The sequence below is a fragment of the Gallus gallus genome, chromosome 5 (assembly GCF_016699485.2).
Source record: "Gallus gallus isolate bGalGal1 chromosome 5, bGalGal1.mat.broiler.GRCg7b, whole genome shotgun sequence".
NCBI classification, from domain to species: Eukaryota; Metazoa; Chordata; class Aves; order Galliformes; family Phasianidae; genus Gallus; species Gallus gallus.
In genome coordinates this window covers 28,842,667-28,864,649 of record NC_052536.1, presented here as the reverse complement: position 1 = coordinate 28,864,649, position 21,983 = coordinate 28,842,667, and the positions used below count along the sequence as shown (strand labels likewise).

At 39.4% G+C, this 21,983-nt stretch overlaps 2 long non-coding RNA genes across 2 annotated transcripts; one reads left to right on the top strand and one right to left on the bottom strand.

Annotated features, from left to right (window-relative positions):
- Positions 1 to 1,998: 1,998 nt before the first annotated feature.
- Positions 1,999 to 16,848, bottom strand: LOC121110934. The gene is made up of 5 exons (XR_005860227.2): positions 16,745 to 16,848; positions 14,177 to 14,308; positions 10,545 to 10,683; positions 10,410 to 10,457; positions 1,999 to 9,544 (listed from the first exon to the last, which is right to left on the bottom strand). It is a non-coding gene; the product is annotated as an uncharacterized LOC121110934 (long non-coding RNA).
- LOC121110935 lies at positions 8,247 to 21,983 on the top strand. The gene is made up of 8 exons (XR_005860229.1): positions 8,247 to 8,340; positions 8,591 to 8,761; positions 10,180 to 10,296; positions 12,412 to 12,617; positions 17,912 to 17,987; positions 19,816 to 19,886; positions 20,799 to 20,870; positions 21,807 to 21,983. It is a non-coding gene; the product is annotated as an uncharacterized LOC121110935 (long non-coding RNA).

Genomic DNA, 21,983 nt, shown 5'->3' with positions numbered 1-21,983 from the left:
GGAGCACCTGGTGTTTCTTCTTAGCTGCTCCAGGAGTGTGAGGGTTCTTCTCTCAAACTGTGTTCCCAGACTGCCCCGCAAAGGCAAGTGTTTGAGAGGAGGTGCCTGGGACGAAGCAACCCAGGCAGCCCCTCACATTCTGCTCCCAGTCCACAGTTTTGCTATATGAAGAGCTAAAAGATGGGAAATGCTGATATTTGTAATAGTGGAATCACAGCAAAAAGATTTTTTTCTAGAACAAAAGGGAAACACAGGTGTGTATCAAACAATAAAGCTACTACATGTTTGCATTTCTCCCTAAAAGCCAGAACTGTGGCACTCAGAACTGGGTTTGAGGCAGCACTGGAAACACTGCTGAGGTGATGTTATATGAAGTGCCCATAAAGAAAAGACTATAAATCTTATAAAAACGAATTGTAGATGTATGGAAGGCTACAGATTGATGCTTAGTGTCAGGGAAATGTCACTTCCTCATGGATACTCTAAAATCCCTGCAGCAAGTTTGGATAGAGCCCTCAGATTCAAGTGTGAGAGTGCGGAGAGTTATCTGAGGAGGGGAGGCTGTATGCAGGACTGCAGGTCACAGCCTGACTCACAACAAAGAGCAAATGCTCAGAAGTGCGTGTGAAAGTTTCCACCATCTTATTCTGTACCTACTGCATAAAATGCCATAGATTTCCCTGCATGCGGAAAGCTTTGGTTACAAGAACACAACTGTGGTGTCTCCTGCACTCTCTCTTCTGGGTACTGCTGGGGTGCAAGGCAGGCTCGAGGTCTGCTTTCAGTCCCATGGTGTGCGTGTCCTGGATCAGGAGGTGATGTGTGACCATATGAGCAATGAAGGGCTGTGGTTCTGTGTCCCTTTTCTGCCTTGCTTTCTCCCAAGGGCTGGCTGAGGAGGCTGTGGCAGGGGGCATCCCTGAGTGGTATGCAGGGGAAAAAGTGCCTCGTAGGGTGATGCTGCGGTTGTGAATTAAATAGTAGGGCAGCTAAAAGGAGGGAAATCACACATTTGTGTGAGCAAAAATAAATAACTAAAAGCTCGGCAAGATATCCTGGTCTTCTGTAGATGTGTGAGATGCAGGCTGATTTGTACGTGGATTTTTGATCAAAACAGCATACTTTTCCTATGGCAAGAAATGGTAGTGAATGTCAGCTGAGAATGGCAGTAGATGAAGAAGAGGTTCTGTAGAGGAATTCAAAATTTGTAGTGATTCTACAGCAGTGCAGATAATATTTACTCTGATAATTTGCTGACAAAATTTCAGGTGTGAAATAGTAAATAACTCCAGACTGTGTTCAGCAGGGAGGAAACGTTCTCAGTTCCAAAGCACTTTTCTGTATCCTGAGATGTTTTCAGACCTCACATCCCAGGCTCCATCTCTCTCCTGGCTGTGCTTTCATGGCAGACTTATGTTTAAAACACAAACATGAGATTCCTCCTGTTTTTCAGTACTCTGCTCCCAAATGCCTTACTCTGCTCACCCTTTTTGTTCCTCCGACAATTGGAGAGCAGCTCCAAGACACTGCTAATTGCTGAGCAGCGATGTCTTTGGTGGAAAACCTTCCCTAATACCCAAATACACCCCCCATTGCCTGTCTGTGATCCTCAGGAACGGGCCTGTTTTGTTAACAGGTTAACCAATGATCGGTAGATTCAATTCAAGTTTATTCAAGAAATTGAGCACAAAAAAATGATTGCTATTATAGATATCGCAGCCTCTGTCTGTGATCAGTATTTAGAGAAACCACGTTATGATGCTTTGTGCTCCTGTAATTCTTTCCCTTAATTATCTCAAAGCACCTGAACTACAGTATAACCCTTACAGCACCTGGTAATGAAAGAAATGTAGTGTTTACAATTAGGCAAACGCACAGCTAGAGCCAAAATTATCAAACATGAATGCTTAAATACAGCAATTTGAAGTGCTGTTTACTTTAGTAAGTGTTAAGTATGTCTATCACTGACTTTAAAGAAACCAGAAGGTGATCTCTGAGTTTGTGAAATAAAACTATTTATTTAACCATGCGGGAACATAACCGTGCTTGAATTTAAGCAACATGTTCTTAAGTTTAGTGTGGTTTATTGTATTCTGTAATTATGAAGTGCATGAAATAAATCTGTCTCAGGGCCTTACATCAGAGGATCTGAAATAAATGCATTTCAGTGCAACAAAGCCATGTGGAGTGCAGTGTAGCGACTACCTCACAGCACATAGGAACTTCACACAACACTGTACAGGACAGGGTGAAGAAGGCTTTGAGCTGCAACTGCAGGGAGAATCTAGGTCAGAAGGATGCAATTACTTGAGCTGACTGAGCAATGGAAAAAATCCACTAATGCTCACTAGAGCTCAAAAGCAATCTAGGTTTACTTTCACTTACAGAAGTGAATTTAAGCAAAAGCTTAAGTACTAGCAAAATATATGTTGAATTGGATTGTTCACGTTACACTTTAAATGTGAAATGTATTTGCAAGATTTGAAAGACTCTTGGTGCAGAAACTGCATCCTCTGAATGACTAGCCAACACTGCATTAATGTAAAAGTTAGGTAATAAATATTCACAGCAAACTGTTCACAAGATATTTGTATAATGAAAACGTTTTCCAAATAGACTCACAAATATATAAATTACTGTGTGAATTTTTGGAGCACTTTGTGAGCAGAAGAAAAAGAAGTGTGCTGACTCAAGTATCTATCAGAAAGGAATTTCTATTTTATGATCCTGTTCTTACAGAGGGTATCCTGGGATTAAAGAACCAGCATCAGTGTGAATGATTTAAACCGAAACACCAGATGACCTGAAATATTGTAAAACATAAACATTTCATTTTCTGTAGTTGACTGGCATCCATTAATATGCAAGGATGCTACTGTTCTCAATGCTACTCAAGTGAGGAAGAAACGGGCTAGTTCCCTGTTTTGAAAAGTGATTGAATGCTATTACCACAATAAAAATAGGTTTCACCAAATAGCTGAGATCATTTACTGTGTGAAATCTGCTTGTTGCCCAGTCTGCAGCAGCCTGGGAGCAGCAGAACCAGGCACAGACTTCACACGTGACTGAACTACAGAATCCTTTTGGTCTTGCAAAGTGTCTTATTTGGTAAATGTATTGTAATATTCAGTACATTAAACAAGTGTGGAGCAATACAGGAGAATTTAAATTCTACTTATTCTACATAATTTATAGCATGTTTTATAAATACATTCTCAGAAAAATAATAAAAAAGGCAGTGATAAATATAAAATATAAAATTGGGAAATCTAGCTTGACTTCTATTTGCACAGATCTAAATCTCACAGATATCAGCTGATGGGAAAATGTTAGTAATGCTATCTTCCTGTATCTGTTTTTTTTTTCTCATCAAATGTAGTCAGTGCCACATCTGTCAAAATATCTTGCCACTTGCTTTACTGGTAAAAACAGGTTAAATGTAATGGCTACTTACATTTTTAATAAGACACATGGATGACTTTAGTGGTGGATACTAGGATGGTGACACCAGTTACCAACTATTTCTTCCATAAATATAAATGACAATTTTAGACATTCTGACAGCTGTTCTAGTTCAGAGAATATTATATAGTTCTGTAATAGACCTTAGACCAAACTCTCCAAATACATATAGCTAAAGTTAGGATTTCTACTCCCATTTTTAGACAGCTCTGTAAAATTGACAAAATCTTACAGAGTTGTACGTCTTGTTCCTATCAGACAATATGAACAACTAGATCAACAATTTTGAGAGTAAGACCCCTCATCCTAGGTCACAAAGGATGTCTTAAAAAATCTTAAATCTGTCAGTAAACTTGAATCCTAAATTGAAATGTTCTCTGTTTTTCAAGACTTGGGGTCTCACAAAGCTTTACTTGTGAATTTAAGCAGGCAGCCCCTCTCCTTTTGTACCTTTTTTGCATTATGATTCAGAATCTGCAATCAGAAAAGCACTGAATTTGGTCAAGTCCATCTGTTACCTTCATCTTAATGGTTTTATTCCATAGGCCTAAGATTTTATCTATTTTACCTGAATTTGCAACTCTTCTAAAAAATATCTAAGCCTATTAGGAAAGGTAGTTAGTGGCACTCATTTATACATTACATAGCTGGATCCAGTGATGGATTCATACGTAGTGATGAAGAATAAGTTTTATGAGATCTAGAAGGTGGAGTGGACTAACAGCAAAGATTTGAAATAATTTAGCACAGTATTCTACACTAGAAAATTATTTCTGAAGTTCCTTAAGAGTAATTTAATGTAATTTCCTAAAATGCATAAGATTCATAAAGCTTTGTGGCTAAAACCACTGTATAGGCTTCTACAAGATTGTTGTATACGAAAATAATTGTTACAAACAGAAGCTTCAATGTCAACAAAAGAAAACTAAAGCTGCCTTGTGTGCATTTCTTTTCACGGATTCCAATCAACATAGACCATGCATGGGACAATGTGTCTAGATGCAGTCACTAAAGCCACATAATGCAGTGATATAAGATAATCCTACTTGCAATGGAATGTGGGTCATATGAAATAACTACACATTAAAGAGAGAAGAAACTCAGCTCTAGAAGACAGGTATATAATAGAAATAGACAGGTTGTATTCAAGTGGATATGGAGGCAAGAACTAGAAAGAAAGGAAAAAGCTTTTGTCACCAATTGGCTTGATGTAGGAGGGCTGAAAGAAGTAAGGCTCTTATGAGTACAAAAGTTCAGTGAGCAGAAGGCAATAAAAGCATGGCAACAAATCCTCCACTAACAGCAATAACACGAATGGGAGATTAGCTTGAATATTGTTGTTCCCAAAGGAGTCATTCAAGGGTGAAGTTTGTATTAGGAACTTCTGGATCCAGCACAGAAGATTTTAGGGAAGGACATAACTGAGGCAGGCCAATGCCACAGTTTGTAGAAGCAAGCAGTGGGCAATATTTTTTGCAAGAAGAGCAGTTTTGGAAAAGGGGCTACAGAGCCAGCTTCACCTGTACAATGTTTGTAAGTAATTTTTAATGTAAATTGCCAGTTAACTTCATGAGGAGTGAATTTTACAGGAGGGCAACGTTGGAGTTACACTGACTCTTCAGGCCTATGAGGTTTGGTGCAACCGGAAGGTGCCAGCTGACATCTATAGGCATCTGTTGGAGCAAGACAGCATTCTGATGCTGCATCCCCATGAGGGAAGCTAACTGCAGGGGAACAGCAGAGAAAGAAGAGGAAAGGTGCTGTAAAAAAATATGTAAAAAACACATCTTTTTAGTTAATGACTGTAATATTGAGAAAGAAAAAGGGGTTCAAAGGTGTGTGGGGATTGCTAGGCCACAGCCTGAACCTGAGCACCAGGTGAGAAGTCATGGCTAACCCAGGGAGCTCAGGTACAAGCAATGCACCTGAGGCCCTCAATTAAGGGCTAGCAGCTGAGGGAGCAGAGATCATGCTCTTCTCAAGACATCGCTGGCCTTTTGAAAGGGTGAGTCACCTTCTTCTGTATCTTTGTAAACTAAACTTTAACTAATTCCTTTGTGCTCCTGTCCTAGCAGAAGGCATTATCATCACTTTCCATCGCTCCACAGAAGGAAAAAAAGAAATATGAGAAAACATTGACAAAGCTTGAACAACTGCCTGCAGCATAATGATTTTCTGCATTTTTTTTTGTCAGGTGTTCCTGTGCTTTATCAGTACTTACGTAGTGATTCCCTTGAAACCACATAGATCATTAACCTGGTGTTGGGTACAGAAGAGCAATAACTCATTTTTTAGCTTTCGGTCTTTAATTCTATTTTTTCTTTTTTCAAAAGCTCTGTGTTCAGTCTGTCTCTTGTCACATGTAGAAATAATAAAGCAGATATGTGCGTGGGGTAAGGGCTACAAGCTTGGTTTGTAGGTCACCTTCAGTACAGGTGACCTTTAGGCAAATGACCTACTAGGTTCTTCACATCTACCACATCAGCTGATGGGGAAAGAGCTGTGGACAGCTGGAGCCCAGAGCCCATGTGACAGCGACCAAAATGTTCCTCTGCTGAGTGGCTGGCACCCACAGGCCCTGTCCCTTGGACTCGGGCTGATTCAGCAGCCTACTCAAACATGGCAGTGATTGTTCACCCCACAGCCAGTGTCTGTTGCCAGCAGGATTCTTCAGAAGACACCCAGGACACTTGGAGGTGACACTCCCTGGCTTCTGGCAGCTTAGAGACTGCTCCCACAGCTTTGCTGCAAACCTTCCACCTCTTCCCATCTCTATCTTTCTAATTCTCAAGTCTCCGTGTTTTCCCTGACGTGGATGGGTGTGATGTTTTCATGTTCTGGCCCTGCTGCTCACAAAGAGGGAACAGACATCGAAGGTCTCTCTGTGCTGTCTGCCTCTGAAAGGATTGCTCTCAAATGGGAAAGAAAATCATGTACAAATGGCATTTCTTGAATTGTGGAGCTACTGGATGATGTTCTTCAGGTCTTTCAGGTTAGGGGAGAAAGGAGAGACTGAAAGTAGGGAAATCAGTGAGGAGGAAGTAAAGAAAATAATATCCATGATGAATATAGGCTGCAAGAGAGAGCAGTGCTTTTAAGGAAATGGGAGAGTGAGCAACAAAAAATATGGAAACAAAAGCCACAATAAAACACTTCTAGAAACCTTAAGTGTTAGGAGAAAAGTATATCGTGCCAGATCTGACAAATCGCACTGCCATTCATTACAAAATGACAAAAATAGAGAAAAACAAAATGCAGCACACTTAAAAATTGTTTCAAGAAATGCACAGCAGTGTGTGATGCCATGCTAGGAAAGCAAGTCGAAATATTAAAAAGAAATAGCTCTCTTCCATGTCCCAAAAATGTCACACAGAATATTCTTTTCAGCTACACACCTTTATGATTTTACTTGTAAATTATTTTCATTAAATACTTATTTTTTCTAAATGTATATACCTGTGATTCTACGTAGTGCTGTACGATTCATCCAAATGTTTCTTTTTCCTTCAGATAGCATTATATGACGGTTAAGAGATAACAGTTTACTCACAGACACAAAGCCCAGCTCACAAGGATATCAGGAATAATGGAAAAACAGGAAATGGAAATAACAAAGATACTCAAGTCTCATTCAAAAACGTTAGCTGTATACCACCTTCTTCCTAACACACAAGCAGATTTAAAGCCTGCCTACACTTGAAGGAGCCAGCTGTAGGGTTGCTTTCACCCCACCCATGCATATTACATTCAGCCTGTGCTGTCTTCTCATGGAACACTTTCCCAGCTCCTCCTGGGTGAGGGACACTGCCTGTGAGCAGGTGAAAGCAAGGTGGGCTGCCCATTCTGCAGGGAGACACACGGGGAAAGCAAACGCTCTGGTTCTTGATCAGTTTGTGAAATATAAAGAAGTACAAACCAGATGATTTCCCTGCTCTTATTCGGTATTCAGTGCACATTCCTCCCTCCTCCTTCAGCAGTCCCTGGCATTTTAGCTACCCAGATGCTGCAGCATTTAATCAATGATTCAATACACAGCCCATGAGATGTGCTACGACACTTCAACAAGCAACTTCTATCACTCCGTGGGGACAGAGGATCTGAGTTGCTGTCAGTCTCTTCTTGTCAGATATAATTAACCATACACCCATTTACATACATAAATATTTATACACAAAGAGGAAACTTCCTAGTGCTTCATCAGATCTCTGTTTATCTCAGTGGATTCTGATGGCAGCAAAACACAGTCTAGTTTTGTTAAAAACTCAGAGAGAATTTTGAATCTCATAAACGCAGATATTGTAGCCCGGATTTTGAGAGGCTGAGAACCTGCAGCTTCTGGGGACACCTGAAAATGGGAGGCGCACAGTGTCTCTTTCATTTTAAAGCAGCTGTCCACAGTCATAACACAGACACGGGGCAACAAACAACAGATCGTACAAAACTTTTACAATATTCTGCTTTTGTTTCAGGCTTAAAAAAAAAAAAATAAAATGAATACTGCAGGTGAGGAGCATGGCAAGGCAGAAGATTCATAATGGGTCTTTGGCAGCTGAACTGCACGGCCCAGGGTTACGGCTCATCTTGTGTTGGAGTGGGAGCAGCTCAAGACAAGCTGTGTACATAGCTTATCTTCCACAAAATTGCTGGATAAACCAGAGCATCTCTAGCATACATAATGCTTACATGCTTTAGGAATCTTCCTTTTCTTGCTAATGATTTAGATGGCACGTGAATTGAGTAAAAAAAACCAAAAAGTGAAGAATTGGCACTGGGCACTGGCCTTAGTTTAGCTGAGAAAAGACATTTTCTCAGGAAGCGCGAAAGAATCTTGAAGAGGAACTGGAGGACACCAGCAGTTCTTGGAGAGAGGCTGAGCAGGTAGAGCGGAACATGGCTGTTAAACTGAAGCTCTTGTTCGATTTTCTAGTTTGTTATACATTGCAAAGTTTGGCTGCCAAAGCTAGGCTTCTAACTTCTAAATTAGTTTGTGCAGTCTAAAGCGCATCTGTTTTTTCCAGCTGTCTCGTTTGCTGTAGTGAAATAGATTCTCTGTTATAAAAGTTAGGCTGTCACAACCACCACAACGCTCTAACTCAAAAAAACACCTTTTTTGTTTCCTTTCCTCCAGAGAGCGTGACACTGATGATGAGCTGGGATTGCCTGTCCCACCCTGTCCCCTTCCAGGCAGCGTGTCTCAGCCAAGTGCTGTGCTCAGGGAGCTTCCAGAGAGCCACAGCTGTTATACTTAGGAGATGCTTACACTACAGAGGGATCCTCACAGGGAACAAAGGTGACTCTGGTAAGGAAAGAATTACTTTAAGGGAAACTGAGGTCCCTTCTACAGACAGTAGGCAGGAAGAAAGCAATTAAGCAAAGCAACCGCTACATAATCTGCATTGTTAATGTACTATGTGAGATCTCTGCAGAAAGCTGGCAGCAGACCACCAATTTAACAGAATTTATGTTTAGCAAAGTCTTCTATAATATCAAACAGTCAGAATGAGGTTTCTAAGAAGGGATTAGAAATATAAATTAGAGATTGGAGGGGAGCAGAAAGAAAAGTTTGAGTGTAAGAAATTTGGAGATAGGAGCACCAGAAATGAGTCAAGGAAAAGAAAGACGAATAATATTTATCTAATTTGCTTTAAAAGACAAAAATATTTCTGAGTTCAGAGGAAATGCCACTTGCTGTCACAAAGAAAGGAAATTGTTTTCCTGACTTTATCTTACATGTATTGCATCTTACAGTTCCTACCACCTCTTTCTGGCCTTCTTTAGGAATGGTAGGTATTGGTTGCAGTAGTATTAGATATAAATCAAAGCCTTCAAAGGTGGGGGACTCAGAGCCACTGTCGGCTTCTTTTAGAAACTCTTTCAAATTACCATCCTGACCATATCCCATGTTAACTTGGACACAAGGTGTTTTCTTAACTTCAGGAAGGGGTGACTGTGATGGGACCTCAGCCACTGCATCCTTAGGCTGTTGTAGAAGAAACCTCGATCTGCACTTCTTTGTATGTAGGCAGTTACGCACGGGCACACGATCCATGCCAGTCACTGAAGCTTAACTGTAGTCAGGCTTCTGCAGAAAAAAATAGTGCAGACAACTCATTAAAATCTTGTTCTGCTGTTTGCAAGCAAAATAGATTGGCAATTTCAGAAAAAAAATCAAACAAAAACAGCAACCAACAGCCAAAACCACACAGCTCTACATAGAACAGTTAGTTAATGATAATTGTTATTTTTACTGTATGTGCTCTTAAAATTCCCTTTCTGGAGTTTTCAAGTAATTTTGCACAGTGACATATAATTGGTTCCAGTTCAGTAAATTGATTGCATTGGATTCAATTGTTAATTGCAGTTACTGTTGCAGAAACAAAACACAGTTCATCTCTTTATGAAGTGCAGCAGCCACCTCTCACGTGAAATAAACAAAGCAATTTTTTTAATTTGGAAAGTCAAAGTTATCTTTAGGAGAAAAAAAGTATTAAAGAAGAATTCAAAGACATTCAAAGATAAATCAGGGGATTTAAGATAGATGGACTTAATTGCCTAAGTTGAAAATTTCAATATGCAACTGCTCAGTACTGTAGCAGCCCAGGCTTAGCAGCTGCCTCCTTTTTAATTCAATCATTCCTCCAGTGTCCACAGTTCTGCTTTTTGCTCTGCCAAGAGCTGTTCCAGCTCCAATAACTATTCATCTGTTTCTTATCTAAGTCTGATGCTGTCCAGAAACCAGGCAAAGCGTCACTTCTGTTCCCAAGGAGTCTATTGCATGCCCACCATGTGCTTCACGTGCATTCAGAGGATTGGCCCATTGTTTCTTCATTCAAGGTAGTAATGAATCTCCCACACATTATACATTTAGTTTAATGACTAAAATCGTCACTCGGGTGGGAAGTTTATTTCCTCCTCAGCCTGTGGGTGCTCAAACCACCAGTTCCCACCTTTCAGGATGATCCCCGACGATCCTGGCTGTCCCTCCATTTCTTCTGCTAATAGGAAGATACGATGCAATGAGGTGGGAATGAACACAAAAACCAGTGGTGCAGCAGAGAGAAACACTTCTTGCCTCTATTTACCTCCTATTGCATTTCAGAAGCAAATGGTGATCTCTGCTATGTCCTTACTTACTGACCACAGTACTGCTGAACTCAGCAGCACTGGAGGCTTTGTACAGCAAACTGTGCTCCATGCCAGAAACTTGTTACAGATTCCTTTCTGAAAGAAAAAAAAAAAAAAAAAAAAAAAAAGCACTAGATTGATAGTCTAATCTGTTTCTGTCACTAAACTACAAGCACAATGACCTGCATCACTTAAAGAGGCTTTTCTTAGCAGACAAGTGTGGTTTAATCACTGCTAAAAAGCATCCATATGGTATTGTCTAAAATGTTTAACAAGGATTTTTCTTAACAAAGAAATCCATCAAAATCCTTGAAGAAATCCATGAGAGATGAATTCTTGTGTATGCCTTCTTCCTTTATTGTGTCAAATGGGTGCTTTTATCTGTAACACTCTGTGTGTTAAAGAGAAACAGAGCACAAGAAGTAGAAGGGATAACTTATAAAATGACTTTCTGTGTGTTACTGTGTCAGCTGTAGAGGTAGGTCCCTATGCCATGTCTCCACCCATTGTAGCCTTGTTTACAATTTGAAATCTTTCAAATCAACCATGAATCTGTATTAAAAAGCTTGGAGGGACTGGGCACCCAACATCCTTGTGGGAGATTCAGTCCTTTCAGTGGCCTGCATTACCCAAATCCATTCAATTCAGGCTCTGATTTGAGAGCATTATCTCTTTTTATGGCTACTGAGTATATTTAATAAACATGTTAAAATAAACGTGGGATATTTCTATTGTCTGTAGAAACAGTCTGTAGGCAAGAAAATTGAATGGAAGAGTTTTGAGAGCTCTGAACTGATTTCAAAATTCTTTATTTCTATGGCTTTGAATAAGTCATTTCCATTCCTAGTTTCCTCAACTGTAAAATGAAATGAATATAACTAGCCAGGTTTTGGAATTAACTGACATTTTCAAAAGCTTTATGAAAAAGTCTGCCTCTTAATTGTTTTATCAGCAATATCTGCCACTTAGAGGTAGAGGACGTCTTTGTACCTGAAGTTCCCACAACCCCATGAGACCTTGCGTAAAAAAGAATTAATTGAAGATGTGGAACAACTTCTATTGATCTGAGAGGATGGATTTAGCATCTCAACTGGCACACAATAGGTCCCCTTTGGTTGAGATTTATCATAATTGTGATTCAGGTGGTTTTCTTGGCTGTCAATAAAGTCACGAACTGCAGTGTATAGATATGTAATGCAGAGCGAATGCGAAAAGGAGGTCATAAAAGATCTGCCAACTAACAATCTTCTGAAAATGCAGCTTTAGGAAACAAAGAGTTTCTGTTGCTTTCAGCCTCACTTTAAACTGTGCTAGAAACCGCTTTGAGCATCAGTCTTACTGCATCTCTTAGACTTCTCCTCCTCATAACCAGCATCTTAATCCTGACCATTAATGTACACTTGACCCAAGTGTACCCTTGGACCCTGACAAGACCAGTCCATCAGCAACATATGCCTCCAGATCAGCTGCCGCTGTTGGGATCAATTGGGTTATTCATGAAAGTGCTCCTGATTCTATGCAACATATACATATCAGGCACATTTTCCCTCTGAGACTAAGTGTATTTATATCTATTTTCAAAGTTCTATTGAATTGTTTATTAGGCTGAAAATATTCTTGCCTTAAAAGCCTCTAGAACTTATGTATAATATATTAAAAAATGCACTTAGTGAATAATTTTGTGAGAAATGGCTAAGGTCTGAGACAAAGAACGGCTAATTGCTACTGTTTGCTTTTCATGTACACATGTAGCTTGCGGGTATTTATAGAAGTACATCTGCCTCCAGAGTATCACCATCCTTCTTGTAAATATTTTACTTTCAGGGTGACTGGCACAGGCTGCCCAGAAAAGCTGCAGTGTCTTTGTCCTTCAAAACCCGACCAGATACATCCCTGATCAACCTGCCCCAGCTGACCTTGCTCGGAGCTGGGAATTTGGACCAGAAGATCTCCAAAGATCCCATCCATCCTCAATCTTTGGGTGGTTCTAAGAGTAAGGAGAGCGGAGTACAGGTTTCTTTTGCACTGAGGTGAGCTTTAGTGGTGTAGGGAGGCAGATGGTGACTGCTCTGTTCAAAGGTGTAAAGAACCTCATTTCGGAGTTTGAATTAAGGGAGAGGCCAAGCACTTGCAAGGTACTCCATTTATAGGGTCTGTGCAGTCAGAAGGGAGATAGAGTTTGAAAGTCATAATGAAAGTAAATTATAGGGCCCACAAGAGGTCACTTAGGAGAGAAAGGGGTTTAAAAAAAAAAAAGGGTCACAGGACAGAATGCCTGGGAGGATACAGTAACAGTGCAGTTTCACATTACAGCAATAATTTACTCACAGGGCCAAGTTTAGAAATAACCCCACTGTCACATGTTTTAGTTAGCAGTGAAGGTTCTCATAAAGAGAAGCTGTCAGTAAAGGGAAGAAGCCTATTCTTCCTCCCCTGGCTTGTCCAGTTCTTTCCCAATGGCTGCAGCCATGGATTAGATCATCTCATTGAAACTGCAGAATATTGAACTGCCTCAGGAAAACTATTGTTACTCTGTTAGTGCTGTTCAGTGAATTGGATGCATCCTGAGGATATTCAGTCGGTAGGGTCAGTGCAAGTGAGGGGAAGGGGAAACATAGCTGTGAGAGGTGAAAGAGGCAAGATCATCCACTTTGGCCACACGCTCAATTGGAACCATTTATTAGACATGAAAAAGAAAATGTTCTTTGAAATACTCTTGACTATGAGTGAGTGCCTGGTATGATCCGGCAGCGTGGCTGCAGTGCTGCTGCATACCCTACAGCGGTGTGCTCTGCTCCATGCTGCAACAGTGCCTACTCACACTGGAGCTTCTTTGAAAACCCCAGGCAGCAAAAGGTTCAAAACTACGTTCAAACTGTTGCAAAGTTCAACCTTGCCTTATAAAAATTCACACTACAACTAAAAACACTGGTGTATGAATTTAATACAAGTCAGTGAAAAAAAGCTATCAATATCTCCAAAATGTGTCTCAAAATCATGGCACCATACAGCATTTTCTCACCAGAACCTGCAATGACAGGTGAAGCAACAGCTTATAAATCTGTACTTGAATTCTAGTATTAATTGCACTTTTTAACAGTATGCAGAGCATATTTTAAAAGAACTCTTATGTGAGCCTCTCTAGAGGGATCTTATTGTGAAACTGATGATACAGTGAAGAAATACCAGGATTTTCTTGTGTTTGGCAGACTACCCATATTACCTTCATTTCTAGTACTGTAATAGTAACAGAAACAAATAAACAAAAATAATAAGCATAAGAACAACCATTGCAATTCAGTGACTTCCTACTAAACTAAGCTGAAAATTCTTCAGAGGTCTCACCTACTAAACAGATATTTTTATATACTTAGCAGCTTCCTAAGTTACACTGCAGCCTGACCACGTGAGACAGGAAAGCAGTTCCAGACATTTGAAGGTACTCTCCTGAAATGCATACATTGAAAACAAATGGTAAACAATCTCTTCCAAAACTAAGTACAGGAAACAATCACACTCAGGACACATTTCAGAGAAGTGTATTTTCAGACAGTGTGGTGGGGCCCTAAGTAAAACAAATATGCACTACCTGGCTGCATTTAACCGCTGTACTCAAAGCTGTAAGACAACCAGCTTTACTGAGTGGTGGAAAGAACAAAATTCCAATGCATCTACAGAAGGATTTCCAGTTAGTTCCCCGAGAACTCTGTAGTTGGCCAACCTACAAAGAGAAATTAAAACATATCTGATAAAGAACTGTGGAAAATTCTTTGCTAAATGTAGTTAAGTAATATCTATTTAACTAAATTGGACAGCATTCTGTAAAAAGCTTAAACAATCACTGACATCGGAAGATCAGAATGTTTCCTGCTCTAAAATATTATGGGATTTTCAGCAACTCACAGTTTCAAAACACGTCAACTGTGGGCTGCAAAGCCAAAAACACATTTATATGTACGTTGCTCTGAAAGTAATGCCTCCCATTTATCTCCATGGAAACAACAACAGAGCACAATAACACTGTTTGATAGAGCAAATTCGCAGCTACAGAGCACTACGGTCACCACCATCAGCTGTGCATTTTCATCAGTGATAAACAAGCCTGCATGTTGTGCTTGTAAAAATTTGCACCAGTAGAGTTGATCCACTGTCATCACTGCACCACACACCACTTAATTGTGCTCAGATGCACTGTTTGGTCTCCATAAATGTTCAGCAAGTGCCCATGGATGTCAATGGGTGTCATTTTTTCTGATTGACAAAGTTCACTGACACCCCTTAGCTTCATACACACTTCCATGTCAGACGCCACTTTGTCAGACTGCCCCTCTGCTGCCACCTGTCACACAGCAGCAAAATGCAATGGAATTGTGGTGAGAAGGTTCAACCTCTACTGCCATACCACCAACATCCAACTCTGCTGTTGTGGGCAAACACCATAATACAGGAGGCATTACTTTTGGAGCAGACCCCATACATTTCATAGGTAGTGTATCTTAAAGTCATTTATGTCTTAAGGTGATCAGCCTGCATAGAAATTAGTAACCGTTAGTGGAAATGTTGATTGCGACTCCTTATTCCTTGAGATCATTATTTGTAGAATAAGAAGAATTTGAAGACATTTTGAAAATCCCTAATATTGGAGTACACACACATGCACACACACACTTCTTCAGACAAGTCTACATATTCACAGAGACACTGCTTTAAATGAAAATGAGACCTGAGCCTTCAACATAATAGTCTATTTCGTGAAACTGCTGTCGTATCAAAAAAGTAAGACTGTATTTTTGTTGGGACAAAAACATCTGGATTACTCCTCAAGTTAATGTCACCTTAAAGTTAATGACACCTGAAATCTGAGCACAGTCTAAGAACAGCAATGAAAGTAAAAGGATGCCATGCTCCCAGAGCAAGTCTGTTTGCCAGCTATGACAAACTTAGAAAGGTCAGCTGGCTGGAAAAATGCTTTCTAAGTAGTTGTCAAACTTAGCTAGACAGGATTGTTCGTGGTATGCAATTCTAGGGCCTAAAGATCTTGTTTCAGAAGCTGTAAACATGAAAAACACGGAGTTACATCAATGGGAATCGAAGGAAATTTGTTGTGATGACAATTCAAAATCTGCAATGGTTTGGAAATAAGGCTGAAAGCACCAAATAGAGCCCCTGCAGGACTCCTTTAGGAAAGAAGAAGGATCATATCCAAGGTGGAAATAAAGTGAGGTAGCTGTTTTCTTTAGCACTCTTATTCCCCAGATTGTTGAGCATCAGGATGTTAATGCTGTAATCAGGAGCTAACTGGAAGAAGCAGATTATAGAGCCACAGATTTTGAAAATGAAGGACCGAAGCTGCAGTACATGGCTGAGCTCTCTGCTCTTAAAACATGAGAAAATGTTTGCTTCCATAAAATATAAGTATTCTAATACATTATTGTTAGCCAAAGCATAAATTGATAACAACCTTACTGCTTCTTTGATTTCAGAGAGATGACGTAGTAAACTATTCAGAAGGGTGCTCTTCGTAGCAATGTATTGCCTATGTATGAGCTATACATTAAAAAAATTGTGTTTTAATAAGAAGAAATCAAGTTAACCATAGTTAACATTATCAAGTTAACATTAATTAACAGGAGATACGAGAGAAATAGTATTATCAATATCAATTTGTTGTTACTTGTGTGAAATTGATTAGCATGTTTCACTGAGGCAAAGCAGCGTACTCCATGCCCTAGAAAAAGCATGTGAATAACAGGAAGATGTTTTTACAAGTTATGAGTTTGATAAAAGCATATTTGTGCTGCTGTGTCACACATTTTAAACACGGAACTGAAGTCTGCTCAGTAATATCTTAATGCCATCTATTCTAAATAGAGAACGACACATCCTAAGAAAATGATATGGGAAGGCATGACAAATAATTCTACATAGGCAAGGTGCTTGTTTCAGATCACTTGACTTTGGGAATGCATAACTGTATTCAGGGATACCACACGTGTAGTTCTGATCTTCGGTACTTGTTAGAAATGAGTCTATGCCGTGCTGCATTTAAATCTAAATTGTTAAACAGATCCACACCCTATACTTTGGTAAGAAGGTGCCCTCATTTATGTGCTTAACTACTTTAATGCAAATAAGCTAAATTGCAGTAAACACTTACCTGCTAGTGCACACTCACACATTCTAGGAGGGTGCATTCCTTTGTATTGGTAGATATAGAAAGGAGTATTTGTGAGTGCAGAGAAAGACAAACTGATTTGCTATGTGCTTCCATGGGCTTTGACCCAAAGATCCCTTGGCTCAAGGCAGCTGACAGCTTAATAATTTCCTCTGGAAAGTAAGTATCTCAGAAGATGCCCATCTCGCCTGGGCTGTCAGTGTGAAAGCCCCATTGAAAACAAGGGTTATCTTTTCCTACGGTGAACCTGGGTTTATATATTCAGTCAAAAGAAGAAAAGATTGAAAAGATTTACAATCAAGTGTAACAATAAGTGGAGTTCAATCTTTGTCGTTATGAAAGGCCAGCAGAGATTGATTGGGAACAGCCAGCTCTTTCACAAGGAGTTTGCACTGTGATTGTATTTCAGCAAATAAAGAATTGCATGACCTTCCCTTTCCAGGGTGCAAGAGGTTTGGTCGGCTGCCTGAAAGGAACCCAGGGTGCTGAAAGAAATAGCTTAAAAACAAAGTCAGTAATTAAAAAGTCTAAAGATAAGATTGTAGGTGAAAAAAAAAACAACCCCAAGAGTGTGGCATTCCTTGAAGCACAAGCTGAGGTGGAACAGTTAAAAGTCTGTTTCAGGGACACGTAAAACAGTGACAGAAGTTTAAGTGTTTAGCTGTGTCACTGGATCTGGAGTTCTTGAGTTAATTATCAAGAGAAGTTTCAACTTAATTCATATGCTGCAGTTATCCAGACAATACTGTTCTTCAGAAAAAGCTACTTTAAAAAATATTCAAGTAGTGTTTTGTGAAGCCCCTGGGAAAGTATTCACACAACTTCACCTGGAGTAAGAACTCATTCTATAGTATAATGGCTCTTGTACAAGTTCAGATGCACTCTCATTACTTCAAAAGCCAAATTGGACAATTACTTCAGTTCCTCATAGCTGACTTCCTCAGTAAAAAAATTAGTGTGACAGTTTTTCCACCAAACTGTATCACCTTTGACTTTTTAAGCCCTAAGTCCCCAATACACTTCCTTTCCAAATTGCTTCCCTTTTAGCAAGGCAGAGATCTACCTAGTTAGATAGTAGATTAAAAAAAAATAAACATGGAAGATTCTTGAATAACATACAAACCTTAATTATCACATCTGGTCTTTCAGAAATCCCGTCCTTTTCACTGATGGCATATGATGACAGAGAACAGTCTGTTCTGGAGTAGATTCTGTGGAAGTCTGGGTAAGTGCAATCTATTAGATAACATATTTTGCACATTACCCAGATTATGGTCCGGATCACTCATTTGCTTCTGGGCTATTTTGTTCTGTCTTTTAGGTATCTTTCTTTCTTTTTCTTTTTCTTTTTCTTTTTCTTTTTCTTTTTCTTTTTCTTTTTCTTTTTCTTTTTCTTTTTCTTTTTCTTTTTCTTTTTCTTTTTCTTTTTCTTTTTCTTTTTCTTTTTCTTTTTCTTTTTCTTTTTCTTTTTCTTTTTCTTTTTCTTTTTCTTTTTCTTTTTCTTTTTCTTTTTCTTTTTTTTCTGATGTGCTGGGTATTGCTGGGCTGGAACAATGAATCTCTGGACAACTGGATTCCAAGTTCATGTCTGAAAGCCATCAGACGCCACGGTTGCACATACATGCAATGTCCTCGGGCTGCCATTGTGCGATTCTCACAGCTGAGCCCTTTACCACACTTCCCAGCTGCTAGGCCTGTATCTCTTGTACATGCAGCACAACAGTCCTTTTTTAGGCCGTGAACTCCCTTGTGAAGTGTAGCTGGATGACTTGTTTTACAGCCTGAGCACGTGCCATGCAGCGATGTTCAGGCTCACGGGAACAGCGCTTGCAGGATCAATCCCAGCTGCAGCTTTGACAAGAACCCTTGCTTTCTCATGTGGGCTAAGATGACCTTTTCCCATCATACGCCTTAGCAAATTGATTTGTCACTGGGGGAAGGGAGACAGTGGGAGAAACACATACATTATTTGAGAGAGCTATTGGAGATGATGATAACAGATGCATGCAGCAATAGTCTTTCCTTCCTGGAAGTATACTCTTGATGAGTACATTCAGAAGGAAATTTAATTTGGAAAGTCATCCTGAATACGGATCACCTTAATAATAGGGACACAATTTACAGTAATTGAAAAGACAGTGTTTGTCATCGGCTTTAGCAGCTATGGCTCTCTTAAAGTGTTAGCAGTGCCCACACACAGTGGCAAAGTGCTTTGTGGATGAATGGCTGTATTTCTTGAGCAAGAAATTCAAAAACACAGTGTAGGAGAGGATACTTTGAAAGCAGACAGATTTCTAATCTGTATCAAAAGCTCTGTAATTAAAGTGAAACACTAAGTATTTTTGTTGGTTTCGTTTACAGGACTACTGTATACTGTTACTGTCTTGTTTTGTTTATCTGGCCAGCATGGATTTATCCTTGGAGGTTGCTAAATAAAACTAAGTGCTGCATTTCGCACCCAGACAAATCTCCCTGTTAAGGTCATGGGTAACATCTGACTAAATTCAGAAAGCAAGGCCAAGACTTCCTGTTCTGTGCTCACTTTAACATCCTGTGAGGACTTTGCTGCAGCTGTTTTCAGATCTATGCCTTGCTCTTTGGCAATGTTAAGGGTTTCAATGTTTTTACATGTCTTTTTTACATGTTTTTCACATGATTAGTGTTTAAAGTTCTGAGGCTCTTGTTCTATACAGATTCAGCTGCTGTACTATTTACCATAGTTCTTGAGCATGCTAGAGATATCAGTACAATTAATATCTGTCATATACATTTAATTTTGGGGAAAAGTGAAAGGAAGAAAGGTTATACTGAAAACAACTGGCATTTCTGCAACATAAAATAATGCCTCTTCTTTCATAAGTGGCACGCCAGAGTAAGCTACCCTAGCCAGTGGCTGAGCTGGGCTGGAAGACTTCTGGACACATGTATTTTTGACTCAATTTCCTAATCCTTAAGAGATGGGTAACAGATCTTAACTAATTTCTAAGTGTTTCAAAATATACAGGTAAATAGTGATACATCAGTAAACATAGGCAACATCTCATCTCTTCTAGATGAAACAACTTCTAGAGTAACTTACTTGCTGGAAAATATGATTTCAAGTGACTCCTGCCTTTCAAGTTTGGTAAGTACTTGAAGTGACAGAGAAGTAGATGAAAATTTAGAAACGTTACAGTTAAATAAGGGAGCAGGATTGGAAGAAGTGGTAATATACCAATTTTTCTAACCCAACTGTCTCAAAGGAACAAGAATTCAATCATGCAAGCCTCTGGTGTAGTCAGAAAGGCCATAGTTTTTCCAAATAGGCCTCCTTTGGAATGCCAGTCCCTGGAGTGTGGCAAGCCAACAAAACAGACAAAAGTCAGATCCTGTCGCACCTGTCCAAATTTCCACTGACCCCTGCATCCCATTCACGCTAATTACTGTGCTGTCTCTGGCACTCCTTAGACCCATCTGTGAGTTATTTGCCTGCCAGATTGTATTAAAATCCTTCACAGATTCCTACTGTAACAGTGAAATACATTAACTGATATAGGAGTCTGACGAACATTGCACCAGGAAGGAATGAGGATCAGGTGTGGAAAGAGAGAAGTACAGGAGGGAGGAGAATTGAGCAGGAAAGATAAGGAGCAAAACTTCCCCCCTTTTGGCTGCAGTGATGCATCTCAGCAGGAGCAGCACTTGCAATTTGATAGCCTTTCTCTCAAGTACAGCAGCACTGGAATCTGAAATGCTGATATTTTCAAAAGACGTTTTCATTTCTCTTTTCAGTGTATGTTTTTTTCTCTTTCGAAGTTGCCAGTATGGCTTAATAAAAGTCGATCAACTAAGATCTACGTGAAAATCAAAGAGAGTTATTTCATTTTGGATTGAACCAAATGCTTTGTTCAATACAAAATATCTTCTAGTATTTCTTATTTTACCCAGAAACTTTTGCATTTGCCCAGTAATATTTTAAAACCATCTCTTTTTGACTAGAAAACAAATAAAAATTCTTTTTTTTTTTCCTTGTGTTTTTCTTTTTTCTTTTTTCCAGATAGGATTGATTCTGTGAGAACGCCTGGCTTCATTTATGTAATTATCTTCATTAATGCCAAGAAGATTCAATGTGAGTAAATTTATTTACATAGTTTAGATTGTAAAGTTCAGTACTGACAAATAGAGTAAAAAAGGAAAAGGATTCCTTTGAGGGGGCACGGAAATCATGGAGTCATAGAGTCATTAAGGTTGGAAAAGACCACCAAGGTCACCTACTCCAACTATTAGAGGAGAGAAAGAGAAAAAAACCCACAAATTTAAGTAGTGAGTGTGACTGTCTAACTTAGAAGCAAGGACACGGACACAGAAACAGTTCACTTTCAGTCTCTGTCCCAGTTTTAGGTTAAATATTGATTAGAATCAACATTAGAACTTGGGACTTACATTTCTTTAGCAATGTTTGCTTAAGAAAAATTATTAACTCAAAGTAAACTGTAAACAAGAATGACTAAAAAGCTTTAACCCATCCGGAACGGCTGACAGCCTGCTGCTTAACATTCTGAGAGGTGTAGATTTAAAGTTAGATTTCAGGCCAATATTTGACAGGAGATCTGCAGCAGTTTCAAATTTCCAGGTCCCAGACGAATGCTCTGTCCAGTTTCATGTTTCTATTGAAGTGAGACCCAAATGTATGCCTGTGTGCTGCTTCATGAGGAACCCCAGAAGACTGCGATAGTTTCTTAGTCAAGAAACCATGATCCCAGAGCATCCATCAGCAAGTCGGCTGTAATGCAACCTTAGTAGCTCTGTTAGCCTTCTCTATAAACAAGAGTAATAGTGGCTTATCTTGCAGATGTCAGGATAAATACATTGATTGTGATATGCTTGGATACTACGGCAATTAGGTTAGTATTTTAAATAGGCAGTGCAGAAGGACAGATGGAAGTAAAGCCAGTGCAGGACTGACAGATGTCATGGAAATGAAAAGATGCAAAGAAAGGTTTGAACTGAAAAGTGTTTTTTTCTTTTTCTTTCTTCTTCTTTTTTTTTCAACTGCTACTTGAAGTTTGATTAACTGTGGAAGAGGCAGATATTTTGTATCAGTCTGACTACATCAGGAGTTAAAGAAATGTCTGAGTTGGAATTCAGATAACCAAGTGTTCTGGAGCAAGACAAAAACAACTACACAATAGATGCAGTCTTGTCTAAAACAAAACAAATAAATAACAAACCCCTGATAATA